Here is a 14,736-nt window from a genome sequence, read left to right as displayed (position 1 = left end):
CCAGAGTGAAAAAAAAAAACTGCAGTCAGCCCATTTCTAAACTATTTTGGCCCAGAGAAATATTGTATTTTTAGCCCATTCACGAAAAGGTTGTCTTCGTCTTTTGCTTTTGGATATGGCTAAATCATGTCCTAAGGTGGTATCATTTTTCACTGTTATGCAGCAGATATACATGTTGTTCTCATCGTCTACAAAACGTTGGCAAGTATTTAAATAAGCCGTTGTCAGATACTCGATGGGAAGGTCATATAGAGAGTGTCAAAGCCATACAATTCCAACTTCTTGAAATACGGGATGCTTTTCGTACAAGAACTGTTTTTCCTAGTCGTTTTCATTTGAAAATTTTATTACATAGTTATGTTTGTTTTCATTTTCTTGGGAACATACTTACGTTACCGGTCTTTTTATTTTAAACAATCGTCGAAAAAAAAATTTAGGGTCCTATTTTCGATTTTCGCCTATGGCCCCTAAAAATCTTGGTACGGCCCTGCCATTGATGTTGCCATGAACTGCTTCACGGTTATGGAGAGTACTGTAACTATTGATGTTGCCATGGGCTGCTTCACTCTATTCAACTACCTCAATTTTGGGTCCAGCGATATTGCTGGCTTTCTAATGAAGGACCAGCACCACCCTGCTGCAGGTACATCTTGGCAATGTAACGGTTACATACATTCTCCAACTCCTTCATCTGGTTGTTGGTATCGTTTGTGTTCGGTAGTACATTGCTATTCAACCACTCAATGGTATTGCTGACTGCATCTTCCATCAGCGCTCTCTCAAACCAAGGTAGCTTCCCTCCAATATTTTTAATCACGTTCTTCACTTGGTATGTGTAATTTTCCGTGTTCATCTTCTAACCTGTATTTTTCAGCTTGGAAAACTAACCTCTCAATCTCAGCCTCAGACAACCTACCCTTGTTGTTTGTAATTGTGATCATATTTTTGCTTGAGTTCTTGTGCTCAGCACGCACATTCAATATGCCATTGGCATCAATATCAAAGCACTGTCAAGAGAGGAAAATTGCGAGGTTTTGGAGGAATTCCTTCTAACACAAACTCACCCAACAAGTTATTCTCTGAGGCTATAGCTCCTTCACCCTCATACACCAAAACTGGCACCCTGGTTTGTTTGTCATACATGGTAGTGTAGCCTTCTTACAGGAAATAGTTGTGTTCCTTGGGATAACCACATCCATTTCATCTATACGTATCTCAACACCAAGAGAAAGAGGGGTGACATCCAACAACACCAAGTCCTGCATCTTCTCATTACCCTCACCACTCAGAAATTGACGAAGTGATCAACCATCCTGTTATCAAAATCCTCTCCTCCAAGACGGGTATCTCCAGTAGTAGCCTTGACTTCAAAGTTGCCCTTGTTAATGGTAAGTACTGAAACATCAAAAGTGCCACCACCAAGATCAAAAGTAAGCACATTCTTCACACCAGCATTTGTCTTCATCCTGTCAAGACCATAAGCAATGGCAGCTGCTGTTGGCTCACTGAGGATTCGCATTACATCAAGGCCAGTGATGGTTCCAGCATCCCTAGTAGCTTGACGCTCCGAATCATTAAAGTAAGCAGGGACGGTAACAACCGCGTGCTTAACAGTATAACCATGATAACTTTCAGCTGTTTCTCGCATCTTAAAGAGAACCATGGATGAGATTTCCTCAGCTGAAAACAGCATATCCCTGCACTTGTAACTGATTTGAATAAGTGGTTTCTCATCCATTCCCGGAGTCACTTTGAAAGGCCACAGCTTGATATCATTCTGAACAAAGCTATCGTTGATTTTCCTACCAATTAAACGCTTTGCATCTACAAATAACAAGACAGATTAACAAAACGATCATGAGATGCTGACTTTAAGTGCAGAGTGGTCATGTACTTTCTAACTATTACAAAAAATTAATTAAGTTAATCAAATCCATAAGACCTTCAGGAATATACACAAAACCAATCTAGAACTGGTGCAGGAAAACACGTAGACAACAACAAGCAGATTGAGTGTTTTCCCCCTTGTCAACCAAAACAATAATCGTAGAAGCGTATAGCCAGACTTGTGGGTTGTAATCCCATCCCCATCGCATAAGAATAATTCCTCTTTTCTCCTTGTCCTACCTCTTTTCTCCTTGCCCTAAAAATTATGCGCACTTGGAATATGTTATTTTTTAAGGGACAGAGAGTATTATTTAGGGAGTTGATATTTTGTGAATATTGTGGAATAAAGTTTAGGACTTTGGTACAAGAGAGATGTCGGAATATACAGGAGTGGACAAGTCCCCCTCGGCAGATAGCAAAACGGGTAGCTAAAGGTGTGTCAACCAAGATCAGAATGGTGTTTGAAGTTTCATCAATTCAGGGGAACAGTTACGTAAAGTAGGGGTATGGTCGGAGCCCATCCAAGTTAGAAGGTATACCTTGGTGTCTAGATAATGTTCGAGTGTTACTCCATGTGTACGAGATTTTGAAGTCCAAGAGTCCACTTGTTGTATAAAGCTATCGGCACTAAACGATGTCATGTTTCCGATCAACACCCACCGGTGCACTCATCCTATTTGTAGATTAAGCGACCATTGTGCACAGTAAATACAAGCATAAAGGTTTGATCATTGACAATAGCACACATTTAACTCATTTAAGGGAGGCGAGATCAGATTGATGCCTAAATTATTGTGCCAAAGGACAATCCTTGATAAGATTTTCACCTGTAAGAGTTGACACTTGCCGGAGACATAAACACTTCACGAAAATGAAAGAAACCGAAGAAAAAGAGGAAATTAGCAGAGACACGAACACGGAAGAGTATTGAAAACCCGCCTATGAAGCTACAGAAGTTGAAAACAGGGAGAACAAAGTGAAACAGAAAAAGAAGAAAAAAAGTTTGAGGAAAGTTAAAGTTTGTCTTCAAGAACAGATGACAAAGAAACTATGATAAGCTTAAGAAAACAACCCCAGAAAACAAGCAATTGCAGAGGCTTATGAAAAAAATAGCAACTGCGAGAACAGAATTTAGAGACTTGAGATAGGGCTCCTGGAATGTAGATCAGTGGCAAACAGCAAAACAAAGCTACCCTGACCAATAGAGGTGTAAAAAAAAAGCTTCAAAGAAGCTTTTGTAACAAAAGCAATCACCACAACCAGACCAACATTCAGAAGTACTGATGATATCAGATCGAATTCAATCAATAATGCAGAGCAAATTAAATTTCTAGTTATAATAGGATCAGGTGTAACCAACTATAAATAAACTCGGAGAGGACAGAATAAAAAACAGCTGGTAGTTATCAGAATAGAGAGGATTAGCCAAGATAGGTGTGCCAATTCAGAGTACAGATGCAGAACATATAAAGCGAGAGATTAAATTTGTGTACATAATGCAAACAAGAAGAACAGATTCAGGAAAGAAGCTTACAGAAGAGAATCAGCAAGCAACTACAAGAAGTTTTACTGACACTTAAAACTAAGCAGATATAAACGAAAAATATCATAGACTAGTGAGACATACTAATAGATGTTTGAAAAGTGCCTCTTCGGTTCAGGTCTCAATTAATTTCCGCATAGATGATCAACATTGGATGGAGACAAAATGGATTTGGTGATCAACATCAGAGGCAATATAAAGATCTTTAGCATCCAACATACTTAGGTTTGAACAATTCAAGATCACTCAACCAAAAGACTCGAACAAGACAAAAAACTTGTTTATAACAATTGAAGCACTTATCTGTAAAGAGAGTTTTAGCATCAGATTTACATAGCTTAATTTATTTATTTTTAAAAATTGGAAAGGTTAATTGACAGGAATAACACTTATATGTCAGAACAATCATAAGAAAGGAATATCATCCCTTTCCATTGAGATTGATTCACGGGGAAATGGAAAGGTGTTCCCCTCACATATTTATTATATGCCCTTGTCTGAACCGAATGCAGTCTCAAATTTCCACATCCGGTTATTCGAAGGCAAATCAGAACAGAAAATTCAGTTAATAACCCAAGCAAAAAAAGTAAATCACAACAGAAAGTATTAGATGAATAAGAGCTGATTGAAGGACAGGATTGAAAAACAAAAAAAAAAATTCCTATATCAAAAAGCTCCCAGAAAATCAATCTCTAAAACCGGGAAAAAGACTGAATCATTTTACGCCTCATCACTAACCGGATAAGAAACTGAAAATTGGAAGAAAAAATCTCCTTATAACTCAATTGGGCTAATCTGAGAGACATAAAGAAACTCCCAAGAAAACACCAAAACCGGAAATAGCAGATAATAAGCTCATAGCAGGAAATGAACGAACCCAGACTAATAGTTGAGGAATTAGCAATCAAAAGAAAAAATATGTCCAACTGAACTCCTCCAAAACCGCCACACTCACATGGAGTGGGAACCGCAGGAGGCCCATTTTTGGGTCTCACCCCATGTGAGGGGACGGTTTTGAGGGAATCCAAGGGGAGAATCTACCAAAAAATCATTGTGTTTTAGAAAAGCGTCAATCAAGAAAAGATGTATTGGTTATGTATTAATTAACAATAGAAGAAAAAAAGAGTACAAGAAGAAAACAAAAGAAGCCAAGATGGTACAAGACTACCACAAAGATTAACGAGGGTCAGAACAAGTGCCGATTACCCATTATCACCAAAATTAGGGGTCTCATGATCCATTATGAACTAAGCACCCAACCAAGTAAACAGGTAGTACTTCGGCCTTGTTTTGGACAGCAACAATCGTGCTCTCTTTGTGGTTGAAAGCTAGAAAAATTTCTTCTAACCAGATACTCCTGCGTATTCCAGCATTCGATTATGCTGGATAAAAGGTTGAGATAGATTCCGAGAAACCAGCATAGGTCTCAACTTTCTATGCAGCGAAATCAAAATATGAAACATCTAAAGCATCAATTTCTCAAAGAGCTAATTGCAGAAAGACAGACTATAATGTTGAAGATGAATTGCACAAGATTAGAATACCAAAAGAACCAGCATCGGTTTTGAAAAGGCTTTCATAATAATCAGAACTAAAACTATTTGTTTCAACATCTGCTCTTCTATCAAAAATTAAAGAATGGTCAATCCTATGCTCAAATTAGGCATCACCTAAAATGTCAATTGGTAATCTGGACAGACGTCCAATCGAACTCCTCCAAAACCGCCTCACTCACATGGAGTGGGAACTCCCTTCGCAAGACTAGCAGGATGCCCATATGATAATTGTTTAAATAATTTTACAGTTTCAACCATTGTGTTCTATATTTATAACATGTCTACCACAAACAAACAGAACAAAAGTGAATATCAAGTTATAACCATCTCATCAGTTTTCCTACTACCTTCTATACTGATTATTGGAGATATTATACCCGTTAATCCTGAGATAAAAGATTACAGTAAAGATTCTCCCTTCATTAATCTAATCTAAGAGAATTAACAAGTATATACCTGCTTATCTTCAACTTTTCTTCAACTTTTTCTTCTTGTAACTTCTTGTAACATCAGTAAGGGAACTTATGGGGATCTACAAGGATTCAAAATTAAAAGGTAAAACCAAACACTAAAGAGCATAAGAGCATGGATGATACCTTTGCTTAATAACCCAAATGATGCATCATATATGATCCAGTGATTCAATCGGATCTATTTTGTAACCTCATCACCAAGAATCAAAATGAATGTACGGCACATATGTACATGTGATAGCAGTGGATATGAACTTCACCCTCCGCCGAGAGTGAGCATTGAATATACTAAACTGTGGCAAGCACTTGTGTTAAGTCTTGACTAAGCTAACATCAATTTCACGGTCAATTGGTTGACAAAAACCTAATATCAGAAAGAAAGAAAAAAATGAATGATTTTCATGATTTAGATCTACCAAATGCATGCAACAAAATTGAAAGTGTCACTAAGTAATAACATTCCTCTTTGTACTACTATCATGCAAGACTACAAAATGAAGTTCCAAGAGCATAATGATCAATTACATCGAAGAAGGTGCGTCAATGTTATGCAAAGACAGAACAAGAAATATTTAATAGCTTAGAAAGTTGAATACACCAAAGAGTCCTGTAACTCAACACCCAGATAGCCACTGTGGCATGGAACCAGTCGTTCATCCTTAACTATGTTGCGAAAAGATTCAACCTCGGAAGAAATAAAACCTTAACTGTGGCATCGATAAATAAAACCTCGGAAGAAATGAAAAAGAAAAATATCATAGACTAGTGAGACATACTAATAGATTTTTAATAGTGCCTCCTCAGTTCAGGTCTCTATTAATTTCCGCATAGATAATAAACCTTGGAAGAACGAAAGTTATTTGGTGATCATCATCAGAGGCAATATAAAGATCTTTAGCATCTAACATACTTCGATATGAACAATTCAAGATTCATGAGGAAATGGAAAGGTGAAGAAATGAATTCCTACACAATTCCCCTCACATATTTATTATATGCTCTTGTCTGAACCAAATGCGGTCTCAAATTTCCACATCTGGTTATTCGAAGGCTATTCAAAGGCAAAGCAGAACAGCAGAAATTCAGTTAATAACCCAAGCAAAAAAGTAAATTACAACGCATACAATTGTTGCCTTTTCGAAAATTGGTACTGATAAATAAAATGTGAGCAGCATTTGAATGCCTTAGCCACGTAGTAAGGCAGCTAAGGCCAGAATCTCAGCTCAATATATTATTGGCAACGTACAGCACTATAAACACTATTTAGTAAGCGTTTCAGAGACTCTAATTTGTTGCCTAGTTCCCAAATTCAATTGATATACAATATACGATAAAGTAAAAAAGTGAAATCCATATAGAACTTGTTACAGCTGTTATTTTTCATTACATGACATGGATTTGCAATATAAAAATTATGCATGATTATACCCCTCAGAATAAAGAAATCATCAATAGAATCAGTCCACTACTTTAATTTTTAAACATGACCTTGGGATACATGATTAGCATAAAGAAAGAAAAGACAAACGAACGAAAAGAGAAATAACTAAATTCTTGGCTACTCGAATTCTCTGTCAATTGGCTAATGAAAACCTAAATATATGAAGTTTGAAAACAGTATTGGACAAACGTTGTTCAAACCAGCAATCAATCAAAAGCAGCTCAATGCAGATCCAGGTAATATCATCTTTTTAAACCATTAAACATTGCTAATGCCTTGCAGACTTGCATCCGTATTTAATGAAGGATTTATGAATATTACCAGGATGCGTGCAAGTCAGGAAAGGATTAGCATCGTCTGCTTAAGATCTGCTGATTTTGTACACTTCAATACACATACTTTGTTGAACACTACAACACTACAGTTAGTTTTAAAATCCTAGTATAACTACACATTCTTGATATTCTGTAGATTGCCAATAGGAACAAGACTATAAAGTCTATAATGAAGAAAATGAATACACAACATCAGAGTTACAAAGAGTGGGCAACAGTTTTAAAAAATTCGAATATTTTATAACTTCATTAATAATATAATATCAGTCTTAAAAATATCTGTTTCATCTTTTGCTCATGTCAATCTAAACTCTAAATCAATAGAATAAAATACTACACTAGATGAAATCAATTCACTAAGTAATGAATGTTTTCCAAACATGTAATCAATGAGATCACAAAATCTCAGAGAATAATCAAACACGAACAGGAAATTTCATTTAGCAAGCGTAGAAATTGCCTCATAACATTCGAATAAAATCAGATTTTATATCGGTTATGGGACAGAGTGCGTTTGCGAAATTGCATATATAGAAAAAAATATAAATTAAACCCTAAAAAGTTGATGGTAAATCAAGATGAGATTGTTGTATATTTATGATGATTGAACTGAGATGTACCAGTATTTAAAGGGCCTGAAGAATCAGATAAAGAATCAAAATAGGCGAGTGATACTGATTCAATATTGCAAGTTCCTGTAAAAGGTATAATCGATTGAATCGTAAAAAAATTCAAGAACCAAACAAGAAGCTGACTTGCACACACATATGATTACAATCTATTATACTTAACACACAACATCAGAGAAAAGCAGACTAAAATTCTATCGAAATCCCAAAACTAAGATGTAGGGCCCCAAACCAACTCGACGAGGATTTCATGATAACTTACTTGATTGATTGCACGATCACTTCTCAGATGATTCGTGATACCTTGATGGACTGCATGGTTACTGCTTAGACTATTTATGATGTCTGATAACTAGAGGGATTCCACGGGTCATTGCAGCATTGCTTATATGATTCATGAGAACTTGAAGGCAGCACAGTCTCATGTATAGTTTTTCGGGTATAATAGAATCCTGGTTAGTATTTTACAAAGAGAAAATAAAAATTTGATGGATATAACCGTAGAACTTCAGACCGATTCATAAGAAATAATTGCCTAAACCCAAGAGAGAAACCAAAATATCATAAGATTTAAACAACTGATTTTACTACTAAACTCAAAACCAATTGAACCAGTGGCAGCATAGGTGACAAAGCAACTAATTCCTATGGAACTGGCCCACAAAGCCTATTTTGACCTTCTAAAGCTAGTTGCCTTCTTTGTTCATATATATTCCCTTGAATTAGGGTGCATATATTGACCAAAAAAATCAAGTCTTAGAAGGATTAAATAGACCTCGAGAGGCAGCAACCTTCGAAGGAAATTAATCTCATGATGTAGGCTAGCTCCACCCACCACAGATTCTCATGGTTTTTTGTTCTAAGCCACGGAAACACCTTCACTTTACTTGACATAATAGACCTTCCCAACACCCAACAGCACATTAATTCCTGCCCTAATTCTACTTGCGATTGAATACAATCGGTCAATTATAAAAGCTTCACCGTAAGGGTACTTTAGGCTCATATTGGACGGAATGCAAGCCAATTTTGTTTCTTCCCTATCAAGTCCAAGGGAAGTTCGAAAGACAAGGAGGCTACATAAACTCTAGCTTATGAAAAAGTTAGGTGCTGATGGGGGAGACATCTAATCAGGCACCGGACCGTCAATAAGCAGAGCAATTTTAAAACATTCTCCTTGTTTAATTGCCTAAACCCAAGAGAAAAACTAAAAATTCACAAGATTTAAACAACTGAAACTACTAAACTCAAAAACAATTGAACTAGTGGCAGAGCCGGCATAGGCCACATGCAACTAATTCTTTTGGCGCTGGCCCTCAAAGCCTATTTTGACCTTCTGAGGATAGTTCCCTTCTTTGTTCATAGTATACCCTTGAAATTAGGGTACATATGTTGACCAAAAAAATCAAACCTTAGAAAGCTTAAATAGACCTCAAGAGGCAGAAGCCTTCAAGGGAACTCTTCACTTCACATAATAAACCTTCCCGGCACCCACCTGTTTAATTCCTCTCCTAGTTCTTCTTGTTTAATTGCTTAAACCCAAGAGAAAAACTATAAGTTCACAAGATTTAAACAGCTGATACTACTAAACTCAAAACCAATTGAACTAGTGGCAGAGCCGGCATAGGCCACATGCAACTAATTCTTTTGGCGCTGGCCCTCAAAGCCTATTTTGACCTTCTTTGTTCATAAGTACCCCATTTGATATTAGGATACATATATTGACCAAAAAACTCAAACAAGAGGCAGCAGCCTTCGAGGGATAACAACAGACCTTACTTCACATAATAAACATTCCGAACACATATAAACATTCCCAACACCTAACAACTCATTTAATTCGTCTCCTGGTTCTCCTCCGTCATGAGGAAGTGAGGAAGAGTGTACAATCCGGTCAATTGTAGAAGCTTCACTGCAAGGGTACTATAAGGTAGACAATGTAAGCCAAGTTGTCTTTCCTATCAAGTCCAAGGGAAGTTCGAAAGACAAGGAGGCTACATAAACTCTAGCTTATGAAAAAGTTAGGTGCTGACGTGGAAAAATCTAATCAGCATCGGACCGTCAATAAGCACAGCAATTTCGAAAAACATTCATTGCCTAATTCAGGCAACGAATAACCCTATTTGAAATAGCCTAATTTGGGCAATGAAGAACCCTTTTTGAAATTAGTGGAAAGCCATAACGGTCTAGCAACAACTTTAGTTAGCTTAGCAACAAATGCAACCTCTAAGACAGTGACTGAAATATGTAAACTAGCTGGATACACTCCAAGGTCCGAGGATAAGCTAAAAAGTGTAGGGTACATGTGATAGCAGTAGATATGAACTTCACCCTCCAACGAGTGAACACATTGATATACTAGGCTTGTAACCGTGTCAAACACTATATTAAGTTTAAACACTTGACTAAGCCTAGCATAACTATAAACATTCTCCATAACCCTTTTTCATCAACTTATCATAGCTATGAACATTCTTGATAAATCTTTTTCATCAATTTATAAAAAGAAATAATTGCAATTAGAAATGAAAATAATGAGCATCAGTTTTAAAAAGCTCGAATATTTTATAACTTCATAATAATCAGTCTTAAAATATGTGTTTCATCATCTGCTCATATCAATCAATCAAACCCTAAATCAGACAATAAAGAAAGAATCAGATATATAATTCAGCAGTTGTAACCGATGATGTATCAGTATTTAAAGGGCCTGAAGAATCAGATAAAGAATCAAAATAGGCGAGTGATACTGAAAAATTCAATTTTTCAAGTTCCTGTGAAAGGTATAATCGATTGAATCATAGAATTTTTTTTAGATCCAAACAAGAAGCTGACTTGCATTCCACTAGATTATAATCAAACACACAACATTAAACAGAGAAAAGCATCCTAGAAATTCTACAGAAAAGCAAGCAATTGTATTTCTAGAGGTACAAGTAAAAGAAGAATTACAGCGAAAATGATACTTAGGGTTACTGTTTGGAGGCAGCTTCTGTGGAAATGAAAATCTACAGCTGAGAAAGGCAAGGTATAAAGTTTCAGATTAGGGTTTTTTATAAACCGAAATCGAGATGGGCCTTCAAATGCACATTTTGGGCCCAATCCAATATTACAAGCCAGTTTGCCGTTGTTATTTTTCGAACGATTTTTTTAGGGACCATGGTCCTATTAGGCCACCTGCTCTACAATTTTAAGAGATGTCCTAAAATCATGAGATTACTAATTTGGCCCTTACCCTAATTAAAATTAACCCTAATTTAATAACTGCTTCTAATTTAATTTAAAACAAAACCTAAACTAAACCTAATTCAAAACCTAAACTAAACCTAGCCGCACCCAAAAAAGGGGAAAAAAGAAAGCAGTTTTGAGGATAAAACTATTCTCCCTCTTGTTCTTCTCTTCTTCCCCATTTCAACTTCATCTTCATCGATTAATCGTCGATTCATAAAATTTTCATCGTCGATTAATCAATCGACTATAAGAATGGTTCTTCGAAAGAAAACCAAAATACTCCCAGGAACAGGTCCCCCATCAGGACATCTAGCAAATCAGCCAAGTGATTTTGAGATTCATAAAGAAGTGGAAGAGCCAAGTGAATCCATAATCCAGTATAATAGACGCAGTAAGAAGCCTAATTCTTCCATGGGACCGATTCGCAGGTATTTCCCGAGAAACCCATTTCTTTTAATTTGATTTTCATCGATTCAATTGATTAGAAATCATCAAAATAGGGTTCAAATTGAAGTTATAGTGTTTAGTTCGGTTAGAGCGTCTTTTATTGTTTCCCTAGTTTCTTAACCGAACTCCATGAAACGAAGAACACGAAGAACAGTTCGGTTTTATAGGATTGAAAACTAGGTTACCGAACTCGTGAGTTCGGTTGTTTCGCAAAAAAAATTGTTGAACTGCCATGTAACCGAACTATAGCCATATTACCAAAAATAGGAAAAAAATTCATGTAACCGAACTGTTTGATTTTTCCCAAAATTTCTAGTATCCACACTACCGAACTCTAGCACCTTTGTTCGGTTGTTTCGCATAAATGTTTAAAACTGCCATGTAACCGAACTGTACCCTTATTACAAAAAAAAATTGGCCATGTAACCGAACTGTTCTTTTTTTTCCCTATATGTTTAGTACCCGTATAACCGAACTTGTTCCAATATGTTCGGTTTGTTCGCAAAAAACTTTGGCAAACCGAACTCTTGGATATTTACATATACATGTGGAGTTCAGTTTTCTCGAAAAAAATAATTGAGTAACCGAACTCTACCCTGGAACACGATTTATTTATTTTTGAGTTGGTTTTTTTTCGTGAATTATTCTTTTTTTTTTTGTTTTTTTGTTTAGTGGCAAAGGTAAGAAATCCAACCAACCATTACCGGAATATTTGAGAACTCCCACGCCTAGAGGTCCAAAACACTTAGGTGCCGATAAGCGTGGAACCAAAAATGCTAAGTATAGAGGTGGGTCATTACTGGTGTTGTCATCCAAGATGGTGTCAATAGAGATTGACAACGTAATCCAACAAGTTAATGAAGAGATCGTGGAAGAGATGAGAAGTCAAGAACATAATCAAGGTGGAGAAGATGAACTAGCTCAAGGAGGAGGAAATAAGGGTGACAATGATGAGGGTGAAAAGGATGAGGAAGGCGGAGACAAGGATGGAGATAAGGATGATGATGAATCAGATGAGGGCTCGGATGAAGATGAAGAAGAAGAGGAAGAAGAAGAAGACATAGTGGTAAAGAGACCTAGAAAGACGCCTAAAAAGCCTTGTGTTAGATATTCATACATTCCTCATAAGGATTTGTGTTTGCCGCCAAAGAATCCAACATATGGTACTCCAAGAGATGGCGGGGAGGTATTGATGGGCTACAAAAACTCATGGGCTGCCAAGATCTTTGCAACAAAGGTATGGTTCAATCTTAACCATCAAGATTTAGATTTCTCAGTCATTTTATTATATTTTGACATATATTGTTCTTTTCTATATATATTAGTATATAAGATATGATGTTGTTTTTTTAGGATCATAAAAATGTTGTTCGTGTTTTGAAACGTCAAAAGAACAAGGTATGGAATATAGAAAATGAGTGTGATGAGGTCCGCCTGGCGGTATTTGATTGTGTACTATGGAACGGGATACGACATGCGAACCAAAAATTTGATGCTGTCACTGCTACTGCATTTTCCGAGAGGGCTTATCCAGAAACGGATACCTTTCATCTACCTTTTGGTGAGATGGCAATAACTTCGGATGATTGTTTTAGAATCACAGCCCTACCAATTACAGGAACAAGTGTTCGAGATGGCTGATAGGCCTCAAAAAGGGTATAAAAATTATCCCCGGCCAAAAACTTGGTGGGCCTGGAGATATGTATAAAATTAAAGCGCAATGAAACGCGGGCCTACAGTAATACCGCAAGTGCACGGTCGTCGGTTGTAGCTCGTGCAAGTACGGGTCGATCCACAGAGATCGGGAGTGTTTTGTAGTGTTTTAGCTATTTGGGTTCCTAAATTGCTATTGGGCTATGAAGCCTTTTGGCTTAAACTGGGCTTTGAGTACTAATGGGTTTGATAACAATAAAATGAACTGAGCTTGGGCTCAGTTAGTCTTGAAGTGCACTAGGATTTGGGCCTTTGAATGATGAACTAAGAACTTGGGCTTTGGTCTCTGAATTAGGCTTTTGGGTTAAGCCTGAATTGGATTGGGCCTTAATAATGAACTTGGGCTTGGAGCCTTAATGAACTGGGCTTTGATTAAGCCCACAGTTGACTGAATTGGGCTTCAGTTTGAAGTGAGCTTTGGACTCAGTTGGCTTTTGAAAGGCAGCAGCAGTAGCAAGACTGCACAGCAGCTGCACAAGCAGTGCAAGTAGCAGCAGAACAAGCCAAGGGGAAGAAAAACAGCAGCAGCAACAGGGTTGCAGCAGCAGACAACAGCAACAGCAGCAGCAGAAGGGCAGCAGCAGCAGCTGCAGGGGAAGGAAAGCAACAGGAGAAGAAGTGGCAGCAGCACAAGTGCTGCACAAGCAGTGCAAGAGATGCAACCACAGGGCAAAAGCAAGGCAACAGAGAAGCAACAGACAAGGCAGTGAAGCAAAAACTAAACAGATTAAAAACTAAACAGCAATAAAGCAGAAGGCTAACAAAATAAACAAAAGGAAACAAAAACAGGGCAACACATGGCAAAAGCAAAGAACAAAACAAGATGAACCAAGGCCTAAGGCCAAGGGCAAGGATGTGGTGAAGCTAACAGAGCAAGGCTAAGCTAAGGCAAGATTACAGGAGGTATACTAAAAGAATGGGAAGAGAATTAGCTTGCTCATTGTCACTAGTGAGCACTAATTTCTCCCAATGCTCAATCAACAGTGCAACCTAAGCATACAACAAGAATGGCAAGATAATCAGCTTGCTATGAGCACTGATTTCTTCCATTACACAATCACACCAATGCTTCAAATGTATCTAGCCTAGCATTCCATCAAACTAACAGCAAGTGTAAACATAACAGGAACATTTAACAAGATATTCTAGAGTCTAACAGAACCTTAACAACATTGAACTAACAGGATACTAACACAACTAACATGAACATAACTGAAATTAACATGTGAACTAAAATTAACATTTAACAGGACATGAAAGTCCTGGATGTTGGCTACTCCAAACATGTTTAACTGAAATTGAACTAAAGTTTAACTGAAATTAACAGGACATGAAAGTCCTGGATGTCGGCTAATCCAAACATGTTTAACTGAAATTGAACTAAAGTTTAACTGAAATTAACATGACATGAAAGTCCTGGATGTCGGCTAATCCAAACATGTTTAACTGAAATTGAACTAAAGTTTAACTGAAATTAACAG

The 14,736-nt window shown here is 37.1% G+C and overlaps 4 non-coding genes and 3 pseudogenes across 4 annotated transcripts; all 7 read right to left on the bottom strand.

Moving 5' to 3' along the window:
* Positions 1-243: 243 nt before the first annotated feature.
* On the bottom strand, positions 244-4,412 carry LOC113336287 (annotated as a pseudogene).
* Positions 3,534-3,622, bottom strand: LOC113336586. Its single transcript, XR_003353945.1, has one exon. It is a non-coding gene; the product is annotated as a small nucleolar RNA Z159/U59 (small nucleolar RNA).
* Positions 3,822-3,977, bottom strand: LOC113336588 (annotated as a pseudogene).
* Positions 4,413-6,253: 1,841 nt separating the features above from the next.
* LOC113336583 lies at positions 6,254-6,340 on the bottom strand. Its single transcript, XR_003353942.1, has one exon. It is a non-coding gene; the product is annotated as a small nucleolar RNA Z159/U59 (small nucleolar RNA).
* Positions 6,341-6,387: 47 nt separating this feature from the next.
* On the bottom strand, positions 6,388-6,514 carry LOC113336589 (annotated as a pseudogene).
* Positions 6,515-6,884: 370 nt separating this feature from the next.
* LOC113336587 lies at positions 6,885-6,956 on the bottom strand. Its single transcript, XR_003353946.1, has one exon. It is a non-coding gene; the product is annotated as a small nucleolar RNA R21 (small nucleolar RNA).
* A 3,443-nt stretch (positions 6,957-10,399) lies between these two features.
* LOC113336579 lies at positions 10,400-10,479 on the bottom strand. The gene has a single exon (XR_003353940.1). It is a non-coding gene; the product is annotated as a small nucleolar RNA SNORD36 (small nucleolar RNA).
* Between the last annotated feature and the right edge of the window lie 4,257 nt (positions 10,480-14,736).

Source organism: Papaver somniferum, unplaced genomic scaffold (genome assembly GCF_003573695.1).
Source record: "Papaver somniferum cultivar HN1 unplaced genomic scaffold, ASM357369v1 unplaced-scaffold_152, whole genome shotgun sequence".
Taxonomy (NCBI): Eukaryota; Viridiplantae; Streptophyta; class Magnoliopsida; order Ranunculales; family Papaveraceae; genus Papaver; species Papaver somniferum.
This window is presented reverse-complemented; position numbering and strand designations above follow the sequence as displayed.